The 12,318-nt window shown below is 49.1% G+C and overlaps 8 non-coding genes across 8 annotated transcripts; all 8 read right to left on the bottom strand.

Moving 5' to 3' along the window:
• Positions 1 to 416: 416 nt before the first annotated feature.
• Positions 417 to 489, bottom strand: trnak-uuu (transfer RNA lysine (anticodon UUU)). Its single transcript has one exon. It is a non-coding gene; the product is annotated as a tRNA-Lys (tRNA).
• Positions 490 to 2,020: 1,531 nt separating this feature from the next.
• On the bottom strand, positions 2,021 to 2,093 carry trnak-uuu (transfer RNA lysine (anticodon UUU)). The gene has a single exon. It is a non-coding gene; the product is annotated as a tRNA-Lys (tRNA).
• Positions 2,094 to 3,624: 1,531 nt separating this feature from the next.
• Positions 3,625 to 3,697, bottom strand: trnak-uuu (transfer RNA lysine (anticodon UUU)). The gene has a single exon. It is a non-coding gene; the product is annotated as a tRNA-Lys (tRNA).
• Positions 3,698 to 5,228: 1,531 nt separating this feature from the next.
• On the bottom strand, positions 5,229 to 5,301 carry trnak-uuu (transfer RNA lysine (anticodon UUU)). The gene has a single exon. It is a non-coding gene; the product is annotated as a tRNA-Lys (tRNA).
• A 1,531-nt stretch (positions 5,302 to 6,832) lies between these two features.
• On the bottom strand, positions 6,833 to 6,905 carry trnak-uuu (transfer RNA lysine (anticodon UUU)). Its single transcript has one exon. It is a non-coding gene; the product is annotated as a tRNA-Lys (tRNA).
• Positions 6,906 to 8,436: 1,531 nt separating this feature from the next.
• Positions 8,437 to 8,509, bottom strand: trnak-uuu (transfer RNA lysine (anticodon UUU)). The gene has a single exon. It is a non-coding gene; the product is annotated as a tRNA-Lys (tRNA).
• Positions 8,510 to 10,040: 1,531 nt separating this feature from the next.
• Positions 10,041 to 10,113, bottom strand: trnak-uuu (transfer RNA lysine (anticodon UUU)). Its single transcript has one exon. It is a non-coding gene; the product is annotated as a tRNA-Lys (tRNA).
• A 1,531-nt stretch (positions 10,114 to 11,644) lies between these two features.
• Positions 11,645 to 11,717, bottom strand: trnak-uuu (transfer RNA lysine (anticodon UUU)). Its single transcript has one exon. It is a non-coding gene; the product is annotated as a tRNA-Lys (tRNA).
• Positions 11,718 to 12,318: the final 601 nt, after the last annotated feature.

A 12,318-nucleotide genomic window follows, 5' to 3' on the forward strand; every position in this document is an offset into this window, starting at 1 on the left:
AAGGTAGCGCGTCTGACTCCATATCAGAAGGCTGTTTCTTGAAATCACGTCGAGGTGACGCACCAACAGAATGTTGTTGGGCTTTTTGCACTGTCTAATGCAGAGACGTTCAGATGCACTCCAATCTCTACGATAACCATCCAGGATATTATTTTTTCAAGCTCATGCTAAAAGCCAAGATGGCTCCGCTAAGAGCTCTTTCACCAATTCGGCTGGCTGAAGAAAATGCCTCGAGGCGCCGCTTAGAGAACACGCGTATCAGGCGGCTGGTTGTGGAATGGTGTGCTAGCTTCAGAAGGATGGTACCGCATCGCAGTACGATTTAAAGTTGGATCACAGAAGGCTCCCGACCTCTGGTTGTTTTCAAATGCATTTTCAACCAGGTTTCTGCGAGAAGATGAACCTGTCGAAATAAGCGCCCGAACAGGGACTTGAACCCTGGACCCTCAGATTAAAAGTCTGATGCTCTACCGACTGAGCTATTCGGGCTCCCGGGTCAGCCTTCGGGAAAGAATCGGTCGGGCCCGTGGGCGCACACGTCCAACTGTTTCCGCTGAGAAAATTTGTCCTCCGCACTGGATCAGAGACCTTCTTGCGCCCGTCATAAGCTTTTTCCTGTAACTGACTCATGAAATGAACAGCAGGGTGCTTGTCCCCTATTTTTCGTTCAACAGCACTATCCAACGACAACAAGGTGTCATCTTGTCTCTACTTCACTCAGTAAAAGCATCCCTCAGCAGCTTTTCCTCTTGATTGGCTGTCGGCTGGCACAAATAATGTCAAAAAAGTGCTTGTTTAACCTGTCAAACCGTACAGTTCACTCAAAGAACGCTGAACCTTGTACCTATCTACTGAGCAGTGCAGGCTCTAAGGTGAGCACGGGACATGTGTTTTCTTTTACAACCTGAAGGATCTTGACCAGCGGCTCACTTGCACAATGCTACCAGCACGACTCTTCTTCATAGAGGTCTTGCCTTGGTTCCAGGAATGCCTTTCTTCTCCTGGTATTGGACTGGTTTGACACGCATCACCTGCTTGTCTTTTCGGGACAAGGAGACCAAACGACTAAAAAACAAGCCTATTCCTCTGACAAGGAGTGAACTGGCCATTGGACCATCAGATTAAAACACTGATGCGCTCCTCAGTGAGCTTCCCAGGCTACGCTCTTAGGTTTCTTTAGCGGCCAAAGCGTGTCAGAACCTCGGACGCTCATTTTCGACAGCTCCCTCTGATTAAGCGAATCCCCTGCTCATGCCACCTGGTCGTTGTCGCGTTCAAAAACGTCGCTGTTCATTGAACATGTAAAAGTATGATGTGAGCCAAAACAAAGCTGACTCTCGGTCTTGTCACGTCGCGTGTCTCGCGCCTAAGTTGAGCATCACTTGTCCACACTTTGCACTCACACTCCGAGGTGAGAACTGCCATACCGTATGATCTTGGAAATATCGCTGACTATATTGGGAAGGGGAGTCCAGTCAGGCTGTGCTTTTGTATTGAGCTTGTGCTCGTCCTCTGGCAAAGCTTGAGTTCAGATTTCAGAGCGATGCCAACTCTGTGCCTTGGTGGTACGGTCTGCGCCAGCTCCGCTCAGACCTCGTGGCGCAAAGGTAGCGCGTCTGACTCCATATCAGAAGGCTGTTTCTTGAAATCACGTCGAGGTGACGCACCAACAGAATGTTGTTGGGCTTTTTGCACTGTCTAATGCAGAGACGTTCAGATGCACTCCAATCTCTACGATAACCATCCAGGATATTATTTTTTCAAGCTCATGCTAAAAGCCAAGATGGCTCCGCTAAGAGCTCTTTCACCAATTTGGCTGGCTGAAGAAAATGCCTCGAGGCGCCGCTTAGAGAACACGCGTATCAGGCGGCTGGTTGTGGAATGGTGTGCTAGCTTCAGAAGGATGGTACCGCATCGCAGTACGATTTAAAGTTGGATCACAGAAGGCTCCCGACCTCTGGTTGTTTTCAAATGCATTTTCAACCAGGTTTCTGCGAGAAGATGAACCTGTCGAAATAAGCACCAGAACAGGGACTTGAACCCTGGACCCTCAGATTAAAAGTCTGATGCTCTACCCACTGAGCTATTCGGGCTCCCGGGTCAGCCTTCGGGAAAGAATCAGTCGGGCCCGTGGGCGCACACGTCCAACTGTTTCCGCTGAGAAAATTTGTCCTCCGCACTGGATCAGAGACCTTCTTGCGCCCGTCATAAGCTTTTTCCTGTAACTGACTCATGAAATGAACAGCAGGGTGCTTGTCCCCTATTTTTCGTTCAACAGCACTATCCAACGACAACAAGGTGTCATCTTGTCTCTACTTCACTCAGTAAAAGCATCCCTCAGCAGCTTTTCCTCTTGATTGGCTGTCGGCTGGCACAAATAATGTCAAAAAAGTGCTTGTTTAACCTGTCAAACCGTACAGTTCACTCAAAGAACGCTGAACCTTGTACCTATCTACTGAGCAGTGCAGGCTCTAAGGTGAGCACGGGACATGTGTTTTCTTTTACAACCTGAAGGATCTTGACCAGCGGCTCACTTGCACAATGCTACCAGCACGACTCTTCTTCATAGAGGTCTTGCCTTGGTTCCAGGAATGCCTTTCTTCTCCTGGTATTGGACTGGTTTGACACGCATCACCTGCTTGTCTTTTTGGGACAAGGAGACCAAACGACTAAAAAACAAGCCTATTCCTCTGACAAGGAGTGAACTGGCCATTGGAGCATCAGATTAAAACACTGATGCGCTCCTCAGTGAGCTTCCCAGGCTACGCTCTTAGGTTTCTTTAGCGGCCAAAGCGTGTCAGAACCTCGGACGCTCATTTTCGACAGCTCCCTCTGATTAAGCGAATCCCCTGCTCATGCCACCTGGTCTTTGTCGCGTTCAAAAACGTCGCTGTTCATTGAACATGTAAAAGTATGATGTGAGCCAAAACAAAGCTGACTCTCGGTCTTGTCACGTCGCGTGTCTCGCGCCTAAGTTGAGCATCACTTGTCCACACTTTGCACTCACACTCCGAGGTGAGAACTGCCATACCGTATGATCTTGGAAATATCGCTGACTATATTGGGAAGGGGAGTCCAGTCAGGCTGTGCTTTTGTATTGAGCTTGTGCTCGTCCTCTGGCAAAGCTTGAGTTCAGATTTCAGAGCGATGCCAACTCTGTGCCTTGGTGGTACGGTCTGCGCCAGCTCCGCTCAGACCTCGTGGCGCAAAGGTAGCGCGTCTGACTCCATATCAGAAGGCTGTTTCTTGAAATCACGTCGAGGTGACGCACCAACAGAATGTTGTTGGGCTTTTTGCACTGTCTAATGCAGAGACGTTCAGATGCACTCCAATCTCTACGATAACCATCCAGGATATTATTTTTTCAAGCTCATGCTAAAAGCCAAGATGGCTCCGCTAAGAGCTCTTTCACCAATTCGGCTGGCTGAAGAAAATGCCTCGAGGCGCCGCTTAGAGAACACGCGTATCAGGCGGCTGGTTGTGGAATGGTGTGCTAGCTTCAGAAGGATGGTACCGCATCGCAGTACGATTTAAAGTTGGATCACAGAAGGCTCCCGACCTCTGGTTGTTTTCAAATGCATTTTCAACCAGGTTTCTGCGAGAAGATGAACCTGTCGAAATAAGCGCCCGAACAGGGACTTGAACCCTGGACCCTCAGATTAAAAGTCTGATGCTCTACCGACTGAGCTATTCGGGCTCCCGGGTCAGCCTTCGGGAAAGAATCGGTCGGGCCCGTGGGCGCACACGTCCAACTGTTTCCGCTGAGAAAATTTGTCCTCCGCACTGGATCAGAGACCTTCTTGCGCCCGTCATAAGCTTTTTCCTGTAACTGACTCATGAAATGAACAGCAGGGTGCTTGTCCCCTATTTTTCGTTCAACAGCACTATCCAACGACAACAAGGTGTCATCTTGTCTCTACTTCACTCAGTAAAAGCATCCCTCAGCAGCTTTTCCTCTTGATTGGCTGTCGGCTGGCAAAAATAATGTCAAAAAAGTGCTTGTTTAACCTGTCAAACCGTACAGTTCACTCAAAGAACGCTGAACCTTGTACCTATCTACTGAGCAGTGCAGGCTCTAAGGTGAGCACGGGACATGTGTTTTCTTTTACAACCTGAAGGATCTTGACCAGCGGCTCACTTGCACAATGCTACCAGCACGACTCTTCTTCATAGAGGTCTTGCCTTGGTTCCAGGAATGCCTTTCTTCTCCTGGTATTGGACTGGTTTGACACGCATCACCTGCTTGTCTTTTCGGGACAAGGAGACCAAACGACTAAAAAACAAGCCTATTCCTCTGACAAGGAGTGAACTGGCCATTGGAGCATCAGATTAAAACACTGATGCGCTCCTCAGTGAGCTTCCCAGGCTACGCTCTTAGGTTTCTTTAGCGGCCAAAGCGTGTCAGAACCTCGGACGCTCATTTTCGACAGCTCCCTCTGATTAAGCGAATCCCCTGCTCATGCCACCTGGTCTTTGTCGCGTTCAAAAACGTCGCTGTTCATTGAACATGTAAAAGTATGATGTGAGCCAAAACAAAGCTGACTCTCGGTCTTGTCACGTCGCGTGTCTCGCGCCTAAGTTGAGCATCACTTGTCCACACTTTGCACTCACACTCCGAGGTGAGAACTGCCATACCGTATGATCTTGGAAATATCGCTGACTATATTGGGAAGGGGAGTCCAGTCAGGCTGTGCTTTTGTATTGAGCTTGTGCTCGTCCTCTGGCAAAGCTTGAGTTCAGATTTCAGAGCGATGCCAACTCTGTGCCTTGGTGGTACGGTCTGCGCCAGCTCCGCTCAGACCTCGTGGCGCAAAGGTAGCGCGTCTGACTCCATATCAGAAGGCTGTTTCTTGAAATCACGTCGAGGTGACGCACCAACAGAATGTTGTTGGGCTTTTTGCACTGTCTAATGCAGAGACGTTCAGATGCACTCCAATCTCTACGATAACCATCCAGGATATTATTTTTTCAAGCTCATGCTAAAAGCCAAGATGGCTCCGCTAAGAGCTCTTTCACCAATTCGGCTGGCTGAAGAAAATGCCTCGAGGCGCCGCTTAGAGAACACGCGTATCAGGCGGCTGGTTGTGGAATGGTGTGCTAGCTTCAGAAGGATGGTACCGCATCGCAGTACGATTTAAAGTTGGATCACAGAAGGCTCCCGACCTCTGGTTGTTTTCAAATGCATTTTCAACCAGGTTTCTGCAAGAAGATGAACCTGTCGAAATAAGCGCCTGAACAGGGACTTGAACCCTGGACCCTCAGATTAAAAGTCTGATGCTCTACCGACTGAGCTATTCGGGCTCCCGGGTCAGCCTTCGGGAAAGAATCGGTCGGGCCCGTGGGCGCACACGTCCAACTGTTTCCGCTGAGAAAATTTGTCCTCCGCACTGGATCAGAGACCTTCTTGCGCCCGTCATAAGCTTTTTCCTGTAACTGACTCATGAAATGAACAGCAGGGTGCTTGTCCCCTATTTTTCGTTCAACAGCACTATCCAACGACAACAAGGTGTCATCTTGTCTCTACTTCACTCAGTAAAAGCATCCCTCAGCAGCTTTTCCTCTTGATTGGCTGTCGGCTGGCAAAAATAATGTCAAAAAAGTGCTTGTTTAACCTGTCAAACCGTACAGTTCACTCAAAGAACGCTGAACCTTGTACCTATCTACTGAGCAGTGCAGGCTCTAAGGTGAGCACGGGACATGTGTTTTCTTTTACAACCTGAAGGATCTTGACCAGCGGCTCACTTGCACAATGCTACCAGCACGACTCTTCTTCATAGAGGTCTTGCCTTGGTTCCAGGAATGCCTTTCTTCTCCTGGTATTGGACTGGTTTGACACGCATCACCTGCTTGTCTTTTCGGGACAAGGAGACCAAACGACTAAAAAACAAGCCTATTCCTCTGACAAGGAGTGAACTGGCCATTGGAGCATCAGATTAAAACACTGATGCGCTCCTCAGTGAGCTTCCCAGGCTACGCTCTTAGGTTTCTTTAGCGGCCAAAGCGTGTCAGAACCTCGGACGCTCATTTTCGACAGCTCCCTCTGATTAAGCGAATCCCCTGCTCATGCCACCTGGTCTTTGTCGCGTTCAAAAACGTCGCTGTTCATTGAACATGTAAAAGTATGATGTGAGCCAAAACAAAGCTGACTCTCGGTCTTGTCACGTCGCGTGTCTCGCGCCTAAGTTGAGCATCACTTGTCCACACTTTGCACTCACACTCCGAGGTGAGAACTGCCATACCGTATGATCTTGGAAATATCGCTGACTATATTGGGAAGGGGAGTCCAGTCAGGCTGTGCTTTTGTATTGAGCTTGTGCTCGTCCTCTGGCAAAGCTTGAGTTCAGATTTCAGAGCGATGCCAACTCTGTGCCTTGGTGGTACGGTCTGCGCCAGCTCCGCTCAGACCTCGTGGCGCAAAGGTAGCGCGTCTGACTCCATATCAGAAGGCTGTTTCTTGAAATCACGTCGAGGTGACGCACCAACAGAATGTTGTTGGGCTTTTTGCACTGTCTAATGCAGAGACGTTCAGATGCACTCCAATCTCTACGATAACCATCCAGGATATTATTTTTTCAAGCTCATGCTAAAAGCCAAGATGGCTCCGCTAAGAGCTCTTTCACCAATTCGGCTGGCTGAAGAAAATGCCTCGAGGCGCCGCTTAGAGAACACGCGTATCAGGCGGCTGGTTGTGGAATGGTGTGCTAGCTTCAGAAGGATGGTACCGCATCGCAGTACGATTTAAAGTTGGATCACAGAAGGCTCCCGACCTCTGGTTGTTTTCAAATGCATTTTCAACCAGGTTTCTGCGAGAAGATGAACCTGTCGAAATAAGCGCCCGAACAGGGACTTGAACCCTGGACCCTCAGATTAAAAGTCTGATGCTCTACCGACTGAGCTATTCGGGCTCCCGGGTCAGCCTTCGGGAAAGAATCGGTCGGGCCCGTGGGCGCACACGTCCAACTGTTTCCGCTGAGAAAATTTGTCCTCCGCACTGGATCAGAGACCTTCTTGCGCCCGTCATAAGCTTTTTCCTGTAACTGACTCATGAAATGAACAGCAGGGTGCTTGTCCCCTATTTTTCGTTCAACAGCACTATCCAACGACAACAAGGTGTCATCTTGTCTCTACTTCACTCAGTAAAAGCATCCCTCAGCAGCTTTTCCTCTTGATTGGCTGTCGGCTGGCAAAAATAATGTCAAAAAAGTGCTTGTTTAACCTGTCAAACCGTACAGTTCACTCAAAGAACGCTGAACCTTGTACCTATCTACTGAGCAGTGCAGGCTCTAAGGTGAGCACGGGACATGTGTTTTCTTTTACAACCTGAAGGATCTTGACCAGCGGCTCACTTGCACAATGCTACCAGCACGACTCTTCTTCATAGAGGTCTTGCCTTGGTTCCAGGAATGCCTTTCTTCTCCTGGTATTGGACTGGTTTGACACGCATCACCTGCTTGTCTTTTCGGGACAAGGAGACCAAACGACTAAAAAACAAGCCTATTCCTCTGACAAGGAGTGAACTGGCCATTGGAGCATCAGATTAAAACACTGATGCGCTCCTCAGTGAGCTTCCCAGGCTACGCTCTTAGGTTTCTTTAGCGGCCAAAGCGTGTCAGAACCTCGGACGCTCATTTTCGACAGCTCCCTCTGATTAAGCGAATCCCCTGCTCATGCCACCTGGTCTTTGTCGCGTTCAAAAACGTCGCTGTTCATTGAACATGTAAAAGTATGATGTGAGCCAAAACAAAGCTGACTCTCGGTCTTGTCACGTCGCGTGTCTCGCGCCTAAGTTGAGCATCACTTGTCCACACTTTGCACTCACACTCCGAGGTGAGAACTGCCATACCGTATGATCTTGGAAATATCGCTGACTATATTGGGAAGGGGAGTCCAGTCAGGCTGTGCTTTTGTATTGAGCTTGTGCTCGTCCTCTGGCAAAGCTTGAGTTCAGATTTCAGAGCGATGCCAACTCTGTGCCTTGGTGGTACGGTCTGCGCCAGCTCCGCTCAGACCTCGTGGCGCAAAGGTAGCGCGTCTGACTCCATATCAGAAGGCTGTTTCTTGAAATCACGTCGAGGTGACGCACCAACAGAATGTTGTTGGGCTTTTTGCACTGTCTAATGCAGAGACGTTCAGATGCACTCCAATCTCTACGATAACCATCCAGGATATTATTTTTTCAAGCTCATGCTAAAAGCCAAGATGGCTCCGCTAAGAGCTCTTTCACCAATTCGGCTGGCTGAAGAAAATGCCTCGAGGCGCCGCTTAGAGAACACGCGTATCAGGCGGCTGGTTGTGGAATGGTGTGCTAGCTTCAGAAGGATGGTACCGCATCGCAGTACGATTTAAAGTTGGATCACAGAAGGCTCCCGACCTCTGGTTGTTTTCAAATGCATTTTCAACCAGGTTTCTGCGAGAAGATGAACCTGTCGAAATAAGCGCCCGAACAGGGACTTGAACCCTGGACCCTCAGATTAAAAGTCTGATGCTCTACCGACTGAGCTATTCGGGCTCCCGGGTCAGCCTTCGGGAAAGAATCGGTCGGGCCCGTGGGCGCACACGTCCAACTGTTTCCGCTGAGAAAATTTGTCCTCCGCACTGGATCAGAGACCTTCTTGCGCCCGTCATAAGCTTTTTCCTGTAACTGACTCATGAAATGAACAGCAGGGTGCTTGTCCCCTATTTTTCGTTCAACAGCACTATCCAACGACAACAAGGTGTCATCTTGTCTCTACTTCACTCAGTAAAAGCATCCCTCAGCAGCTTTTCCTCTTGATTGGCTGTCGGCTGGCAAAAATAATGTCAAAAAAGTGCTTGTTTAACCTGTCAAACCGTACAGTTCACTCAAAGAACGCTGAACCTTGTACCTATCTACTGAGCAGTGCAGGCTCTAAGGTGAGCACGGGACATGTGTTTTCTTTTACAACCTGAAGGATCTTGACCAGCGGCTCACTTGCACAATGCTACCAGCACGACTCTTCTTCATAGAGGTCTTGCCTTGGTTCCAGGAATGCCTTTCTTCTCCTGGTATTGGACTGGTTTGACACGCATCACCTGCTTGTCTTTTCGGGACAAGGAGACCAAACGACTAAAAAACAAGCCTATTCCTCTGACAAGGAGTGAACTGGCCATTGGAGCATCAGATTAAAACACTGATGCGCTCCTCAGTGAGCTTCCCAGGCTACGCTCTTAGGTTTCTTTAGCGGCCAAAGCGTGTCAGAACCTCGGACGCTCATTTTCGACAGCTCCCTCTGATTAAGCGAATCCCCTGCTCATGCCACCTGGTCTTTGTCGCGTTCAAAAACGTCGCTGTTCATTGAACATGTAAAAGTATGATGTGAGCCAAAACAAAGCTGACTCTCGGTCTTGTCACGTCGCGTGTCTCGCGCCTAAGTTGAGCATCACTTGTCCACACTTTGCACTCACACTCCGAGGTGAGAACTGCCATACCGTATGATCTTGGAAATATCGCTGACTATATTGGGAAGGGGAGTCCAGTCAGGCTGTGCTTTTGTATTGAGCTTGTGCTCGTCCTCTGGCAAAGCTTGAGTTCAGATTTCAGAGCGATGCCAACTCTGTGCCTTGGTGGTACGGTCTGCGCCAGCTCCGCTCAGACCTCGTGGCGCAAAGGTAGCGCGTCTGACTCCATATCAGAAGGCTGTTTCTTGAAATCACGTCGAGGTGACGCACCAACAGAATGTTGTTGGGCTTTTTGCACTGTCTAATGCAGAGACGTTCAGATGCACTCCAATCTCTACGATAACCATCCAGGATATTATTTTTTCAAGCTCATGCTAAAAGCCAAGATGGCTCCGCTAAGAGCTCTTTCACCAATTCGGCTGGCTGAAGAAAATGCCTCGAGGCGCCGCTTAGAGAACACGCGTATCAGGCGGCTGGTTGTGGAATGGTGTGCTAGCTTCAGAAGGATGGTACCGCATCGCAGTACGATTTAAAGTTGGATCACAGAAGGCTCCCGACCTCTGGTTGTTTTCAAATGCATTTTCAACCAGGTTTCTGCGAGAAGATGAACCTGTCGAAATAAGCGCCCGAACAGGGACTTGAACCCTGGACCCTCAGATTAAAAGTCTGATGCTCTACCGACTGAGCTATTCGGGCTCCCGGGTCAGCCTTCGGGAAAGAATCGGTCGGGCCCGTGGGCGCACACGTCCAACTGTTTCCGCTGAGAAAATTTGTCCTCCGCACTGGATCAGAGACCTTCTTGCGCCCGTCATAAGCTTTTTCCTGTAACTGACTCATGAAATGAACAGCAGGGTGCTTGTCCCCTATTTTTCGTTCAACAGCACTATCCAACGACAACAAGGTGTCATCTTGTCTCTACTTCACTCAGTAAAAGCATCCCTCAGCAGCTTTTCCTCTTGATTGGCTGTCGGCTGGCAAAAATAATGTCAAAAAAGTGCTTGTTTAACCTGTCAAACCGTACAGTTCACTCAAAGAACGCTGAACCTTGTACCTATCTACTGAGCAGTGCAGGCTCTAAGGTGAGCACGGGACATGTGTTTTCTTTTACAACCTGAAGGATCTTGACCAGCGGCTCACTTGCACAATGCTACCAGCACGACTCTTCTTCATAGAGGTCTTGCCTTGGTTCCAGGAATGCCTTTCTTCTCCTGGTATTGGACTGGTTTGACACGCATCACCTGCTTGTCTTTTCGGGACAAGGAGACCAAACGACTAAAAAACAAGCCTATTCCTCTGACAAGGAGTGAACTGGCCATTGGAGCATCAGATTAAAACACTGATGCGCTCCTCAGTGAGCTTCCCAGGCTACGCTCTTAGGTTTCTTTAGCGGCCAAAGCGTGTCAGAACCTCGGACGCTCATTTTCGACAGCTCCCTCTGATTAAGCGAATCCCCTGCTCATGCCACCTGGTCTTTGTCGCGTTCAAAAACGTCGCTGTTCATTGAACATGTAAAAGTATGATGTGAGCCAAAACAAAGCTGACTCTCGGTCTTGTCACGTCGCGTGTCTCGCGCCTAAGTTGAGCATCACTTGTCCACACTTTGCACTCACACTCCGAGGTGAGAACTGCCATACCGTATGATCTTGGAAATATCGCTGACTATATTGGGAAGGGGAGTCCAGTCAGGCTGTGCTTTTGTATTGAGCTTGTGCTCGTCCTCTGGCAAAGCTTGAGTTCAGATTTCAGAGCGATGCCAACTCTGTGCCTTGGTGGTACGGTCTGCGCCAGCTCCGCTCAGACCTCGTGGCGCAAAGGTAGCGCGTCTGACTCCATATCAGAAGGCTGTTTCTTGAAATCACGTCGAGGTGACGCACCAACAGAATGTTGTTGGGCTTTTTGCACTGTCTAATGCAGAGACGTTCAGATGCACTCCAATCTCTACGATAACCATCCAGGATATTATTTTTTCAAGCTCATGCTAAAAGCCAAGATGGCTCCGCTAAGAGCTCTTTCACCAATTCGGCTGGCTGAAGAAAATGCCTCGAGGCGCCGCTTAGAGAACACGCGTATCAGGCGGCTGGTTGTGGAATGGTGTGCTAGCTTCAGAAGGATGGTACCGCATCGCAGTACGATTTAAAGTTGGATCACAGAAGGCTCCCGACCTCTGGTTGTTTTCAAATGCATTTTCAACCAGGTTTCTGCGAGAAGATGAACCTGTCGAAATAAGCGCCCGAACAGGGACTTGAACCCTGGACCCTCAGATTAAAAGTCTGATGCTCTACCGACTGAGCTATTCGGGCTCCCGGGTCAGCCTTCGGGAAAGAATCGGTCGGGCCCGTGGGCGCACACGTCCAACTGTTTCCGCTGAGAAAATTTGTCCTCCGCACTGGATCAGAGACCTTCTTGCGCCCGTCATAAGCTTTTTCCTGTAACTGACTCATGAAATGAACAGCAGGGTGCTTGTCCCCTATTTTTCGTTCAACAGCACTATCCAACGACAACAAGGTGTCATCTTGTCTCTACTTCACTCAGTAAAAGCATCCCTCAGCAGCTTTTCCTCTTGATTGGCTGTCGGCTGGCAAAAATAATGTCAAAAAAGTGCTTGTTTAACCTGTCAAACCGTACAGTTCACTCAAAGAACGCTGAACCTTGTACCTATCTACTGAGCAGTGCAGGCTCTAAGGTGAGCACGGGACATGTGTTTTCTTTTACAACCTGAAGGATCTTGACCAGCGGCTCACTTGCACAATGCTACCAGCACGACTCTTCTTCATAGAGGTCTTGCCTTGGTTCCAGGAATGCCTTTCTTCTCCTGGTATTGGACTGGTTTGACACGCATCACCTGCTTGTCTTTTCGGGACAAGGAGACCAAACGACTAAAAAACAAGCCTATTCCTCTGA

The sequence above is a fragment of the Neoarius graeffei genome, chromosome 3 (genome assembly GCF_027579695.1).
Source record: "Neoarius graeffei isolate fNeoGra1 chromosome 3, fNeoGra1.pri, whole genome shotgun sequence".
In the NCBI taxonomy this organism is placed as follows: domain Eukaryota; kingdom Metazoa; phylum Chordata; class Actinopteri; order Siluriformes; family Ariidae; genus Neoarius; species Neoarius graeffei.